General features: G+C 39.8%; 1 long non-coding RNA gene across 1 annotated transcript; it reads right to left on the minus strand.

Moving 5' to 3' along the window:
* Positions 1-4,146: 4,146 nt before the first annotated feature.
* On the minus strand, positions 4,147-5,545 carry LOC108587656. Its single transcript, XR_001906521.3, has 2 exons — positions 5,143-5,545; positions 4,147-4,847 (listed from the first exon to the last, which is right to left on the minus strand). It is a non-coding gene; the product is annotated as an uncharacterized LOC108587656 (long non-coding RNA).
* Positions 5,546-14,152: the final 8,607 nt, after the last annotated feature.

The following is a 14,152-nucleotide window of genomic DNA, read 5'->3' on the forward strand; positions in this document are numbered from 1 at the left end:
TGACCCTGACTTCTCATGCAGGTAGCCTCCAAGTTTACCAAGATTTTACGTCAACAGTCTTGACAGAGAACATCGTTTCTACCCAAATGCCACTGACTTTAACCTAACTTAAAAGGAGGGTAGGAAATAAGATTTTCCTTTGTGCTCAGGAAGAGGAAAAGAACAATAGCAACAGAATTTGATGAACCTAAAGCATTGTTTCTGCCATAACCCCTTCCTTTGGGGAACTGTTGAAATCTAAGTCCCTAGTTTTGGTGGAGCTGGCAATTCAGAATTCTACCCCCAGTGGCCTAGGAAGTGGGCAGACCCATGACCTGAGCTCAGCCAAGTCAGGTTTATCTCTCTCTGTAATTTGAATCATGAGCAAGGTCTCAAGCACAGAAGGTGCACCCTTGAGCTGTCCAGTGGCAGTGCCCAGAGAGAAAGGCCTTGGGTGCTGGCTATAGAAATCCTGTAGACAGACTGGGTCCTGTCCCTCCTGATGCTCAGTTGTCCAGCTCTTCCACCAAGTCTGTGAGATCCCCACTATCCTTCCAATTAATTCCCTACTTGTGATTAAGTTAGAATTTGTTTATGGGCTGGGCACAGTGGCTCACGCCTGTAATCCTGGCACTTTCAAAGGCCAAGGCAGGCTGATTGCCTGAGCTTAGGAGACCAGCCTGGGCAACATAGCAAAACCCCGTCTCTACTAAAAATACAAAAAATTAGCCGGGCATGGTGGTCATACCTTGTAGTCCCAGCTACTCGGGAAGCTGAGGCAGGAGAATCGCTTGAACTCAGGAGGCAGAGGTTGCGGTGAGCCAAGATGGTGCCACTACATTCCAGCCTGGGTGACAGAGCCAGACTCTGTCTCAAAAAAAAAAAAAAAAAAAAAAAAAGTGTTTCTCTTACTTGTACCCAAATACAATTATTAATTATTAACCTTAATTAATGCCCAATATTTGTCACCTATGTGCTCACAAGCAGATTTCCCATCTCTTCATGACTCGACCCTTGGGGATATGATGGGATATCTGTCCACCTTTTTCAGATGACATCTCTTTATGTTATTAAGATCTTTAATCTTCTAAGTGCATGAGAAAAGCAAGACACAGTACAAAGCAGATGTTTAAGGCCAAAGAAGTGGTAAAGACAACACGCCATCCTCTGCAGGGATGTCAGGTGGACAATGGGGTCATATCCAGGAGTGATCTCTAAAGAAAGATCCCATACATCAATTTGTCAACCTATTTCACAAATAAGAATCAGGATTCTAAAATAACGCTGTCCAGTAGAATTACACTGCAGGCTACACACGTAATTTTTACTTTTCTGGAAGCCATATTAAATAATGTAAAAAGACAAGTGAGATTAATTTTAGTAATATATTTTTTTAACCCAGTACATCTAAAATATTACTGTTTCAACATGTTATCAATATAAACAATTATTAGTGAGATACATTCTTTCCATCATCCCAAGCCTCAAAATCGAATGTGTGTTTTATAGTTACTGCACATCTCAACTGGGACCAGCCGCATTTCAGATGCTCAGTGGGTACATGTGGCTAGTGAAATGACCTAATAGTCCCATAGACAGTTGTTTTTGGATAAACGTAGAAATTGGCCCTTCTAGTCTTAAAGTTTGAAACTTAAAGCTGTAAGTTGTTTCGGATGGTTGTACATCCCCATCTCCTCCATCATGGCATTGGTTCTTCCGAGAGTTCTTTTCCCCTCGTCTCTGCAGGTGATTCAGGTAAACCCTGACCTGGCTCCGGGCTTTGGTTCGTCCTCCTCCCAAGAGCAACTACAGGTGGAACTTGTGGCACCCACCTCCACTAGCTAGTGAAACCGACTAACAGTCCCATAGACAGTTGTTTTCAGATAAACATAGAAATTGGCCCTTGTTTGTATCTGAGTTCCTTCCTCGGGAAAGGATCCCCAGGCCTCTCAGGAAGTACCAAAGAACTGAAACCACGTCATTGCATCCACACAATGAAACGCCAGGCCCCTCATTCATCATGATTGCTTCCTTACGCCTCTGGAGTTCCTGTTTTCTCAGACATAGTAACATGTCTTCCCTGCTATATAAACCCCTAATTTTAATCAATCAGAGAGATGAATTTGTGACTGAACCCCCATCTCCTTGGGTGCAGCCCTCAATTAAAGCCTTCTTCCTTGGCAATACTCATTGTCTCAGTCATCGCCTTTCTGTGAAGCAAGCAGCAGGACCTAGACCGGACCCCTGGTGTTTCAGTGACACTAGTAGTTAGCATGTTTGACAGCATCATTCTAGAAAGTGCTAGGAAGAAAGGAGGGTTATAATAGCAGGCACGATTTCTTGAGCCCTGCCATGTGCCAGCACATGTCAAAGCTCCTTACATATTTCTTTCATTTGATCCCTGGAAAGCCTTTTGAGATTCTTATTTTCTCTATGTTACAAATAAGAAAGATGACTTAGTGAGTTTAAAAAACTTGTGTGAAGTCACATTGCTAAACAAGGACAGAGGACAAAGCACATCACACACACAGTCTGTTTGTCACACACACAGTCTGTTTGACCCAAAGCAAACACTTTCTAATTGATCTCATGCTTTTCATTTGCAGATATGAGGACATGAATTGCCTTGGACTTTTACCCTAAAGGTTGTGGATCAGGAAAGGTCCTAAACAAAGCACAGGGGAATGGCAGTAATCTGACCAGTAAGGTGTGTAGCCAAAACAGCTATTCCCTGTTAAGGTAGGAGGCATCTAACATGAATTAGAGAAACAGAAACAGGTGCTAATACATTTCTCCAGCCAAAAAATTCTATGAGAAGCAATGGTGAGGTGATGAGCAAGGCGAAAACACAAGTAAAGCTCCAGTAACCAGAAAGAGATCAGTGGGTTTGAACATTAACAAAGGGCAGAATTGGTGATAAAAAGTATTGAAAAACTTGGAAGGTAAACATGCAATTTCAGTAAAGCCAGCTTTTACTTCAGTAAAAGCCATTTACCCCGTATAGTCAGGAGTCACAGTTCTCTCTCTCTCTCTCTCTCTCTCTCTCTCTCTACATATATATATATGAATGAATGAAAGTGAGAAAGAAGAACGTACGGGGAGGAGGAGAAGAAGGAAGGTAGACATATATTTTATGGTGCCACAGCTCCACTTGTAAGTTTGCCCTTGGGAGGAGGAGGAGCCGGAACCTAGAGCCAGATCAGGGCTTACCTGGATCACCTATAGAGGTAAGGGGAAGTGAGCCCTCGGAAGAACCAAAGTCACAATGGAGGAGATGGGGATGTACCACCATCCGAAGTGTGTGTTTGAGAACATCCCTCTTCATCAGGCTTCGCACAGATTACCAGGGTAGACACAGGGGCTTATAGATGCTCAGCCAAGACTGACTTAAAAAGCCAGAGTCCATAAAACAGTCCTCAGTGAAATAAGAACACCATGCTAAATCTAGTAAATGTTTACATTTTGCCTTTTATGTATTAGTGTTCACCCTTTATGAAATTATGGTAACAGTGGATAGTGGATAGTCATTGGGTGGCTGTGTGTGTGTGTGTGTGTGTGTATGTGTGTGTTTAAAGTCTTCACTTGGCAAATATAAAAGTCAACAACTTTATATTGGTCCTCCAGTTTTACTATTAAAACAAATTAATGGTATATAAAATTTAAGAAAACACTGCTTGCTTAAGATCCCATTTGTTTCTCTCTGATATTATTTCAAGTATTCACTCAACCCTAGCTCCATCCCCTGTGTATAAATATGCTCAAATTTCTTCAGATTAAACCAAATCAAACAAAACCTTCCTTAAAACTCTCCTCCCTTCCTCTCTAGGTACACCCAAGCACTTGTTTCTTCTTTATCGACCATTCTTTCCTCAACCCACCAGCTGTTGCTTTTTTCCCCCATTTTCCACATTGGCAGTTCAATATTAAACTGTGCAATCGTTTTTCCACCCAAGTAAAGGTGAAATAAAATTTGTTACTCAATCTCAATGTTTTCCCTTCTGGTTGAATCACTGTTCAAACAGTCTTGCTTTCTTCCTATTTAATCCCTGTGAGAAGGCACACTATTTCAGCTACATTATGTGTTAAATGGGCGTTTGTCAGCTACCTCGGGAATGTAGACAAGTTTATATGCTTGGATATAAGAGAAAAGCTATGTTCCAAACTGTATTTCAAATAAACATTGCTGTTAACTTTTAATTTTGACATAATTTCAGAATTACAGAATCACTACAAGAATTGTACAAAGAATTCCCATTACCTTTCACCCAGATTCCCCTGGAGTTAATATTTGAGAATAAGTTGAAAACATGATGCCATTTACCCCGTATAGTCAGGAGTCACAGTTCTCCACATATATATATATATGAATGAATGAAAGTGAGAAAGAAGAACGTACGGGGAGGAGGAGAAGAAGGAAGGTAGACATATATTTTATGAAATGGGCTTATGGGATTGTGTGGGTTGGCAGGTCAGAAATCTATAGAGCAGCCTAGCAGGCTGAAAATTAAGGTAAAGGTCAATATTGCAATCTTGAGTCTGAATTCCACAGAGCAGCAGGCTGGAAATTCAAGCAGGGTTTCTATGTTGCAATTCTGAGGAGAATTCCCTCTTCCAGAAACCTCAGTCTTTGTTCTTAAGGTCTTCAGTTGATTGGATGAAGCCCACTTACATTACAGAGGGCAATCTGCTTTACTCAGAGTCTACTGAGTTAAATGTTAATCACATCTAAAAAATATCTTTCCAGCAGCATCTAGTTTGGTGTTTGAGCAAACAACTGGGTGCCATAGCCTAGCCACATTGACACGTAGAATCGACCATCGCACTTCTGCAGTCCTGCAGTGTACATTTCCTTTAAAAGGACATTCTCTCTATAAGAACAGTAAAATGTGCAAAATTGGAACATTAACATCAATACAATGTTATCATCTATTATACCAACCTTATTCAGATTTTCACAATAACATAATGGACAGCCAAAAAAAAAAAAATCTGGAGAAAGTCAACAAGAAGAACGTTTAAAAGCCAGAAACTGAGAAATTAATGGAAATTAATTGTAATTACTTTCAATTAATTGTAATAGAAAGTAACTTTAAGAATTGTTAAGATTTTTTTTAAGCCTCTGATCAAAGAAATTAAAAGTTGGCAATTTTCTGATGGACTCACCCATTTTTTTGAGATTTGATCTTCTAAATCCCAAAGTCTGGTACCTCACTGGAGATTCCATTCTTTCTCATCTGCTCTGGGAACTTGTTTTTCTGAGTTCTCAAACTCTTCATTTCTACTGACCCCCCTTCTACTTATAAATATGTTCAGGTCTCTTCTAGATTCACACCAAACAAAATCAAACAAACCCTTCTCTCGCTCCAGCATTTCTCTTGGGTTAGCATCCTCGTCCTTCCCATCCAACCCAGATTTCTAGAGACCCACATCTGCCTCATTATCCTCCCCACACATTCACCTCTTGATTGTAGTAGACACCATTGGTTCTTTACCCAAATTCATCTTCCTCCCTTTTTCCTTGCTTGAATCTCCCCAGTTTTAAGTTATCATGCCACGTGCTGATCAAAGTGCTCCCAACCCAAACCCAGAGGAGGGGCTAAGGTTAGGGTGAATTTCAATTAGTCTCTAAACCAAACATTCCAATCCTCTTGCCAGTGATTGACTTAGAAAGGGGCAAAGTAACCAGTTCTGACCAATGATATGTGAGAGGCAGTTTGCAGGCAACACCCCTGGGAAAGAGTTGCTTGTTCTCACAAAGAGGCTTCTGAAGAATGTTTTCTGCTTGTGTAAGGAGGTGATGCTAGAGCTGCTTCAGCCTCTTGCTGCCATGAGGCCATCTAGCCAAACGCATCTTGATTGATGAAACTCATTGTCACCAGCAGACGTAGTTAACATTTTGCAAGCTAGCAACCAATTACTGGAGAATTATATAGTTGTTTCTCTCCCAGATTTCAAGGTAATTAAAAATCTATTCTTAAAAAAGCTTTATTTTTCAATTTTAGAACATATAATTTACTAACATTATAAAAGCATTTTCTTATTCCTTCCTGCTTTTTTTCTTTTTAGCAAATGCACAGTATTTATGTTGTGTTGAATGTCCTGTTGATGGATACCTCGAGAATTTAACAACTGAATACTGCATTATATGTAAAATAAAATCCCAAGCTTGACCAATGACTTCTTTAATACAAGAATCCGGTGACCTTATCTATCTGCCACATGGCATACAAATTAACTTTCAAATAATAATTCATTCATGACCTGAAATGTCCTGGAATCCATCGGTTCATGGCAATGCTGTGTTAGCCGGGGCTCACAGTCATTCAATTCTACATGAGTTACTTTAATACAATATCTTTCTAAGGTTCTGTGCACTTTCTTAACTATGGTCCTTTCAAAAAGCTGCCTGGCAGCTTGGTCTGTGATTCTTCAGCAAGGACAGCGGTAGTATTTTAAACAGGACAGCTTTTAAGATTCAGAAATCATTAGCAGGAAAGTGACTTTAATGAAGTGGTTTAGTAGTTCTCATTATCAAAGACTTGATTTGGACATCTGCCTGGACCACACTTAGGGAAAAAAGAACTGTCAAAAAAGCAGGCTAGCTGCTTATGATTCCTTTGGCTTAGAGCTCTGTTTTACCAGTAGGTGTCACTATAGTCAGACATTATTTTAAAGCATCAAAAAGAAAAAGGTAACCTCACTGGAGTTTGAAGGATCTGAGGGGGAAAAAAGCAAACAAGTTCTTCTATGGCTAAATACGTGCTCTTCTTTTGTAAAAAGCACAGTAGTCATTGAATAAATGTTTACTAAGTGAACCGACAGTCAATGTATATGGAATAGTCTGCCCCGAAATCTTTGTGATTGAGTTATGCTCCAAACGAGCTTTAGAGTCTGCAGAACAAAAATGTTCTCTAAGATGCAAGCAGACAGGTACAGAAGTCAGCAACTCTGTCCAGAGTCCATTCGTGAGAAGGGACGTGGGGATTCCAGCAACTCAACTGTGTGGACTGTTGCGCCCCACCCCATGCCAGGCACTGAGCTCGGGTCTACTAGAATCAGAGAGGGAGTCGCGGTACACAGAGTCGATGGCGAAGTAAAGCAGAGGTCATGTGTTCTGTCCTCCATCCTGGAGTGGGGGAGGGGCAGGTTTTCCTGGCTTTGGAGGTAGATCAAAGTTCTAAAATCAGGGTGAAGGAGCTGAGAAACAATTCCCATCTCTCTCAACACCCCCTTTCCTTTTTTTAAACTGAGATTTGCCTGCATAAGGCAGAAAGAGATTAGGAAAACAGTTTGCAAACCTGGCAAATTATTCAGAGGTTTGATATATTGATGCTATATGACAACATCTATTATAGCTATTTTGAGCGCTTATTAAGTGGCACATTCTGCACCAACTCCATTCTCTGATTTAATCCTCCTAAGAGCTCTAGGAGCCAGGAATTTCTATTATCCTCATGTTTTGAGATGAAGTATCTGAAGAATGAGGGGGAGCAGGGTTGAGAGGTTAAATAATTTGTCCAGGATCACCCAGTTAATGAGTGGTAGGACCAGGTTCTAACTTAGGCCTGTAAGGGGCACTCTGCTGTGTTCCTTCCTTAGTTCATTATTCCAAGGAAACTGACTCTAGTCAGGGTCTGACTACCAGCAAAATCTAGGATCCATGTTGTTTAAGTTGATTTTGCCGCAATCATTCCTTTTTAACCTCTTGATTAGTGAACGATTCTTATGAACAGGGCACTCCATTTTGGACTGGGAGAAGGGGAGAGTAAAGGAAAGACAGCGGGCTGTCCTAAAAGAACTTATGGTTGAGCGGGAGTAGACATGGGGACATTTGGAGATGGGAGGAGCTTGGACAAGGAAGGTCACCCAGCATCTGCCTTCTCCATACGGCTTAGGAGGGTTTGGGGAAAGTGGAAAAGATTTGGAACAGCTGCTGTAAGGAATGTGCTAGGTTAAATAATGTGTCTGGAGAAGCGAGGGGTATTTCAAGATCCTTCTTTCCACACCTCAGAATTAATGGAGCTCATTTTCTCAGATTTTCCAAAATAAAGTTCACCTCTGGCTAGAGCCCAAGCTTGAAGAATTTCAGTACAGAATTTAATCTTGTCTCTTGAAAAACTGTCAGCATTTAATTTTTTTAAATCATGAAAACATAAATGATAACACTGCACTGAGACGGAGGCTAAAACGCTTGCTTGACTTGCAGTGTTGATTATCTATCCAATTGGATTTTTCTTAGTGTCAACCTTATTTCTGAAATAAGAAAACAACCAAATGAGAAACATTTTTAAAACCACAAGTTGAAATCCTAAGATAAACATAACATTAGGGATGTCTGAATTTGTTAGTATCTTCGAGGCACATGGGTTACATTGCCCTAACCCTTGCATTTTGAACAATGTCATCTGCCCACTTTGTGTTTTTTCATAAATGTGTAAGTGTTTTCATTTCTGCCTCCATTCCACTTTAAATATTTTGTTTAATTATCACATTACATTTTATGTTTAGAAATCCTCTCTTAAAGACATTCCATCTTGCCTGTAGCGAGGGAGGTAAATTTGGTTGAGTGTTAATTACTAATGGAATTTCTCCAGACTCAAATTTTTCCCCATACACTTTGCCACGGAACAGGTAAAAAATGTTGCTCTGGAGAAATTATAGCATAAATATCTCTAAATCAAAGACTTAGTAACAAAGTCCACAACTAGTATAATATTTTTCCAGAATGGCTGCCAAAAACTGTACAAATTCATTATTAAAGGCCTACACAAGGGGAAAACTCCCCCAAACAGGAAAAATAAATGGCTAATAAAGACATGAAAAAACAACTTTACTGTAAACAAAGAAAGATAAGTTAATGGAGCAGTGAGTTCTTTTCACTTTAAGTCAGAGTTTGGGGTTTGTTTTTATAAAAATAACACTTGATATTGGCAAAAGGATTCAAATTGCCAGACGGCATTGTGGTTGGGAATGTAAGTTGGTAAAAAATTTTTTGAAAAATTTGCAATACATATCATACCCTGTGGCCCAGTAACTCTATTTCTAGAAGATTTTTCCTAAGGAAAAAAAACCCTGAAACACAGAAACAAATATTTACATAAAGACATTCCTTTTTATAATTTATAATAATAAAAATATAAATAACTATTCCCCTATTTGAGTATATTAGGTTTAAAAAAGGTACCTTCATAGATTAGAATATTATGCATCTTTTCACAAGTATGTTTATAAAGACAGAAGTAAAGGGAAATCCAAAGGAATAGAAATCGTTCTATCATAAAGACATGCACACATATGTTCATTGCAGCACTAGTCACAGCAAAGACATGGCATCAACCTAAATGCCCATCAGTAGTGGACGGTGTCAGGAAAATGTGCTACGTATACACCATGGAATACTATACAGACTTAAAAAAACAAGATCATGTTCTTTGCAGGAACATGAATGGACCTAGAGTTCGTTATCCTTAGCAAACTAACACAGGAAGAGAAAACCAAATACCACATGTTCTCACAAGTGGGAGCTAAATGATGAGAACACATGGACACACAGAGGAGGAACAGTGGACATTGGAGCCTACCAGAGGGTAGAGGGTAGGAGGAGGGAAAGGATCAGGAAAAATAACTAATGGGTACTAGGCTTAATACCTGTTTGATGAAATAATTTGTACAACAAACTCCCAAGACACAGGTTTACCTATATAACGAATCTGCACACGTATCCCTGAACTTAAAAGTTTTTTTGTTGTTTTTGTTTTGTTTCGTTTTGTGATGCAGTCTTGCTCTGTCACCCAGGCTGGAGTGCAGTGGCACCATCTCAGCTCACTGCAACCTCTGCTTCCTGGATTCAAGCGATTCTCCTGCCTCAGCCTCCCAAGTAGCTGGGATTACAAGTGCCCCACGATGTCCAGCTAATTTTTTTTGTATTTTTGGTAGAGACAGGGTTTCACCATGTTGGCCAAGCTGGTCTTGAACTCATGACCTCAGGTGATCCACCCATCTCAGCCTCCCAAAGTGCTGGGATTACAGGTGTGAGCCACCACACCCAGCCCCAAATAAAAGTTCTTTTTACAAAGCTTATCAAAAGGAGCCACAAAAAAAGAAGTAAAGGGAAATCATTGTGATATGATATTAAGTGGAAAAAGCAGGAGAATAAATATATAAATATTATAAAGTATATATTTACATATACACACATATATATACGTACATGTCCTCACCTGTAAAATGACTAAATGATCTCTGAGGTCCCAAGTATGATTGTATAAAGTGAAGAGAGCAGTTAGGTATCTTATTGGTGTATTGTCATCACATATTATCAATGTCTAGAATCTATAAAATGATGCCAGTGACACTTGGCACTTGTATGAGGTCAGATTCCCTAGGAGAGCCTCAGACAGAGGTTGAGGTGTGTGTGATTTACTGGGCATATGCACTTCAGGAAAAGCTCGTGAGGAAAACAGACCAGGGAGGGGGAAACAGGCAAGCAAGGATGTACTTTATTTATGTATGTATGTATTGAGATGCGGTCTCACTTTGTCACCCAGGCTGGAGTGCAGTAGCACAATCTCGGCTCACTGCAACCTCTGCCTTCAGGGCTCAAGTGATCCTTCCACCTCAGCCTCCCCAGTAGCTGCCACCACACCCGGCTACTTTTTAAATTTTTTGTAGAGATGAGGTTTTGCCATGTTGCCCAGGTTGGTCTCGAATTCCTGAGCTCAGGTGATCCACCCTAATGGGCCTCCCAAAGTGCTGGGATTACAGGCTTGAGCCACCGCACGTGGCAGAGGATGTGCTTTCAGGAGCATAAATCACACCACTACATTGTAGGTGGTTCTCACACCCAGAGCAATTCTTGGGGATGGGGAATCTGTGAGCCATTAACAGCCAGGCTCGGTGGCCTTAATTTCTAAACCTTGTTCTCCTGGGTAAAACAAGGTGATTGAATTAAATCAATGAAGGATCCTTCACGTGGGCTTGGGAATCTCCGGGAATTGTATTTAAAAATCAGCTTTCCATGCAGTTTTCTGGGATTAAGGTGTATAACTTTTGTCAGATTCTTTGAGGACAGGGTGACTTCAAGCTTCCTTCCACCCCAGCACTCTGAATAGGAAGGAGCGTGAGACTTAGGTCAGAGGAGGAAGCAAAGCACTGAATTCTTAGTTCTAGTTTTAGAAATATAATCGACCAGAACAAAGATTCTTCAGTCTCACCTTATCCCAACCCCCATTCAAATTTAGGAAAATTAAAGGCAGTCTCCCAGAACTCACTCAGACCCACTCGCTTTCACAGCCACATCGTTTCAGCTCTGCCACTTCCTGGTGAGGAGGGTGTCATTCTCGTTTTACAGAGGGGAAACTGAGGTGCCAGTGATGTGACTCATTCAGAATCCCACAGCACCCCCTTGTGGTGTGGATCAATGGTCAAGACTTGCTGTGGAAACCAACGGCTTGCATTTCTTAATTTTTTTTTTTTTTTTTTTTTTTAGACAGGTTCTCACTCTGTCACCCAGGCTGGAGTGGAGGGGCTTGATCTCAGTTCACTGCAGTGTCAACTTCCCAAGCTCAGGTGATCCTCCCACCTCAGCTTCCCGAGTAGCTAGGACCACAGATGCATGACACCAGCCCAGCTATTTTTTGTATTTGAGATAGGGTCCCACCATGTTGGCCAGGTTGGTCTTGAACTCCTGGGCTCAAGTGATCCGTCCGCCTCAGCTTCTGAAAGTGCTGGGATTACAGGCATGAGCCACCATGCCTGGAGAAATATTTTTATTTTTAAAAATACTGTTTTTATCTTTCGAAGGTGATACTTTAAAAATTCAACAAGTGAGAAAGTAAAGAAAAGGGAATCCTTCTACTTGAAAAATTAAAAATATGATATGATCCAGAAATCCCACTTCTGGACATATATTCAAAGGACTCAAAATCAGTATACTGAAGAGATATCTTCACTCCTGTGTTCACTGCAGCATTATTCACAATAGCCAAGACATGGAAGCAACCTAAATTTCCAAAGGACAAATGGATAAAGAAAATGTGGTGTATATACATAAAATGGAATACTATTTAGCCTTAAAAGAGAAAGAATCTTGCCATTTGCAACAACATGAATGAACCTGGAGCATATTATGCTAAGTGAAATAAGTTTAACACAGAAGGACAAATACTACATGATACCACTTATATGAGGTATCAGATATAGTCAAACTCATAGAATCAGAAAGTAGAACGGTAGTTGCCAGGGCCATATGGCAAAGGAAGATGGGGAACTATTGGTCAAAGGGCACAAAAAATTTCAGTTATGCAACATGAATAGGTCCTAGACATCTGTACAACATAGTGCCTAGAGTTAATAATATCGCATTTTATACTTAAAAATTTGCTAAGATGGTACTGTTTAGTGTTCTTATCACAAATTGTAATGAGGTGGGAGGAAATTTTGGATGTAATTGATATGTTTATGGCATAGATTGTGGAAATGGTTTCATGGATGTTTACTTATCTCCAAACTCATCAAGCTGTATGCATTAAATATGTACAGATTTAAAATAAATAAGTAAGGTTGCAGCAACAGTCAGAGAAGACTATATATTCCAAGGACTGCAATCACATTGCTCTCAGATCATATTTTCAAAGCAAGAATCTGTATAGTACATTGACATCTGGAGTTCTGATGCATTTCTTGTACCTTAAATCAGGGATTGCATCATTAATAAACTCCATGTAGTCAAAAAATTAGCAACACAGAAATGTAAAATATAAATGGAAGGCTCAATTCCCCTGGCCTTTACGTAGTATAGTGGATTCTTTTATTTTTCTCCTCTTTTTTTTTTTTTTCTTTGTTTGTTTTTTTAGAGATGAGTTTTCCCTCTCTAGCCCAGAGTGGACTGCAGTAGTTTGATCTTACTGCAGCGTCGAACTCCTGGGCTCAAGCAATCCTCCTGCCTCAGCATCCTAAGTACCTGGGACTACGCGTGCACACCACCATGCCCAGTTGGATTCTGTTTTCCATAGATACATATAGATAGATTTGTTTGTTTAATTGATTAATTTTTACAAAATGGAATCATATGGTACATTCTGTCCTGAAACTTCTGTCCCACTAGACAGTATATCACGAACATTTTTTATGTCAAAATATAAAGACGTACCTCACTCATTTAAAAACAATAGTAAAAACAACATGTACATATATTACAGACCATCAATATGTTAATTTAAATGACCAGATTAAATCATCTTGGTAAACAATGTGGAGTGAAACTTATGCCATCTTAGAGCAATTATTCGAACTTCCTGTAAACTGATTATGAAGGTTGTAGTTCTGCACTATTCAAAAAATTCAGGAACTTTTCCAGACCTCTCACAAGAAAGTGTTCAAATAAGTATGCTCTCACAGCCCTGAGGGCTGCCCTTCAGGAAATGTTAGATAACGTTCAGGTCCATCTGCTTTGTGCAGGTGCCCATCACATCGTAATGACAAACTGCAATAGCAAGAGAACATGCAAGCTGCCTTACCATAATTATATTATATTATATACAGTTTTAGCTCTTATAATTTTGGTGTCCTGCCTGTCTGACCCCTTATACTTATGACAGAGTTTTTATAAAGTTTGAGAACTTATGGTTTACCTTTTATTTTTACTTTTTTTTTTAGAGGTAAGGTCTCTCTGTCTTTCAGGCTGGAGTGCAGTGGTGCAATCAGAGCTTGCTGTAACCTCAAACTTCTGGGCTCAAGGGATCCTCCTGACTCAGGCTCCTGAGTAGCTAGGACCACAGACACACATCACCACGCCTGTCTAATTTTTAAATTTTTTGCAGAAACAGGTCTATTTTGCTGAAGCTGGTCTTGAACTCCTGACCTCAAATGATTCTCCCATCTTGGCCTCCCAAACTGCTGGGATTACGGCTGTGAGTAACCATGCCTGGCCTACCTTTTAATTTTATAAATGTTATTATATTTCAGTAGAAGTAAAATAAGTAGGCTAAGAACTAGAAGCCAAATGGTGTATTGATAGCTAGACAGGCATAGATATAGATGTATAATTACCTGACAAATCCTATTAAAATCAGAAAATCTAAATAGCTTCAAATTGAGTTAACTGAGCTTAATATGGCAATGCAGAAACATAATTGTACCAACCTTACAATGCAGATAAAGTTCCAGGGCTGAA

The sequence above is a fragment of the Papio anubis genome, chromosome 11 (genome assembly GCF_008728515.1).
Source record: "Papio anubis isolate 15944 chromosome 11, Panubis1.0, whole genome shotgun sequence".
Classification (NCBI taxonomy): Eukaryota; Metazoa; Chordata; class Mammalia; order Primates; family Cercopithecidae; genus Papio; species Papio anubis.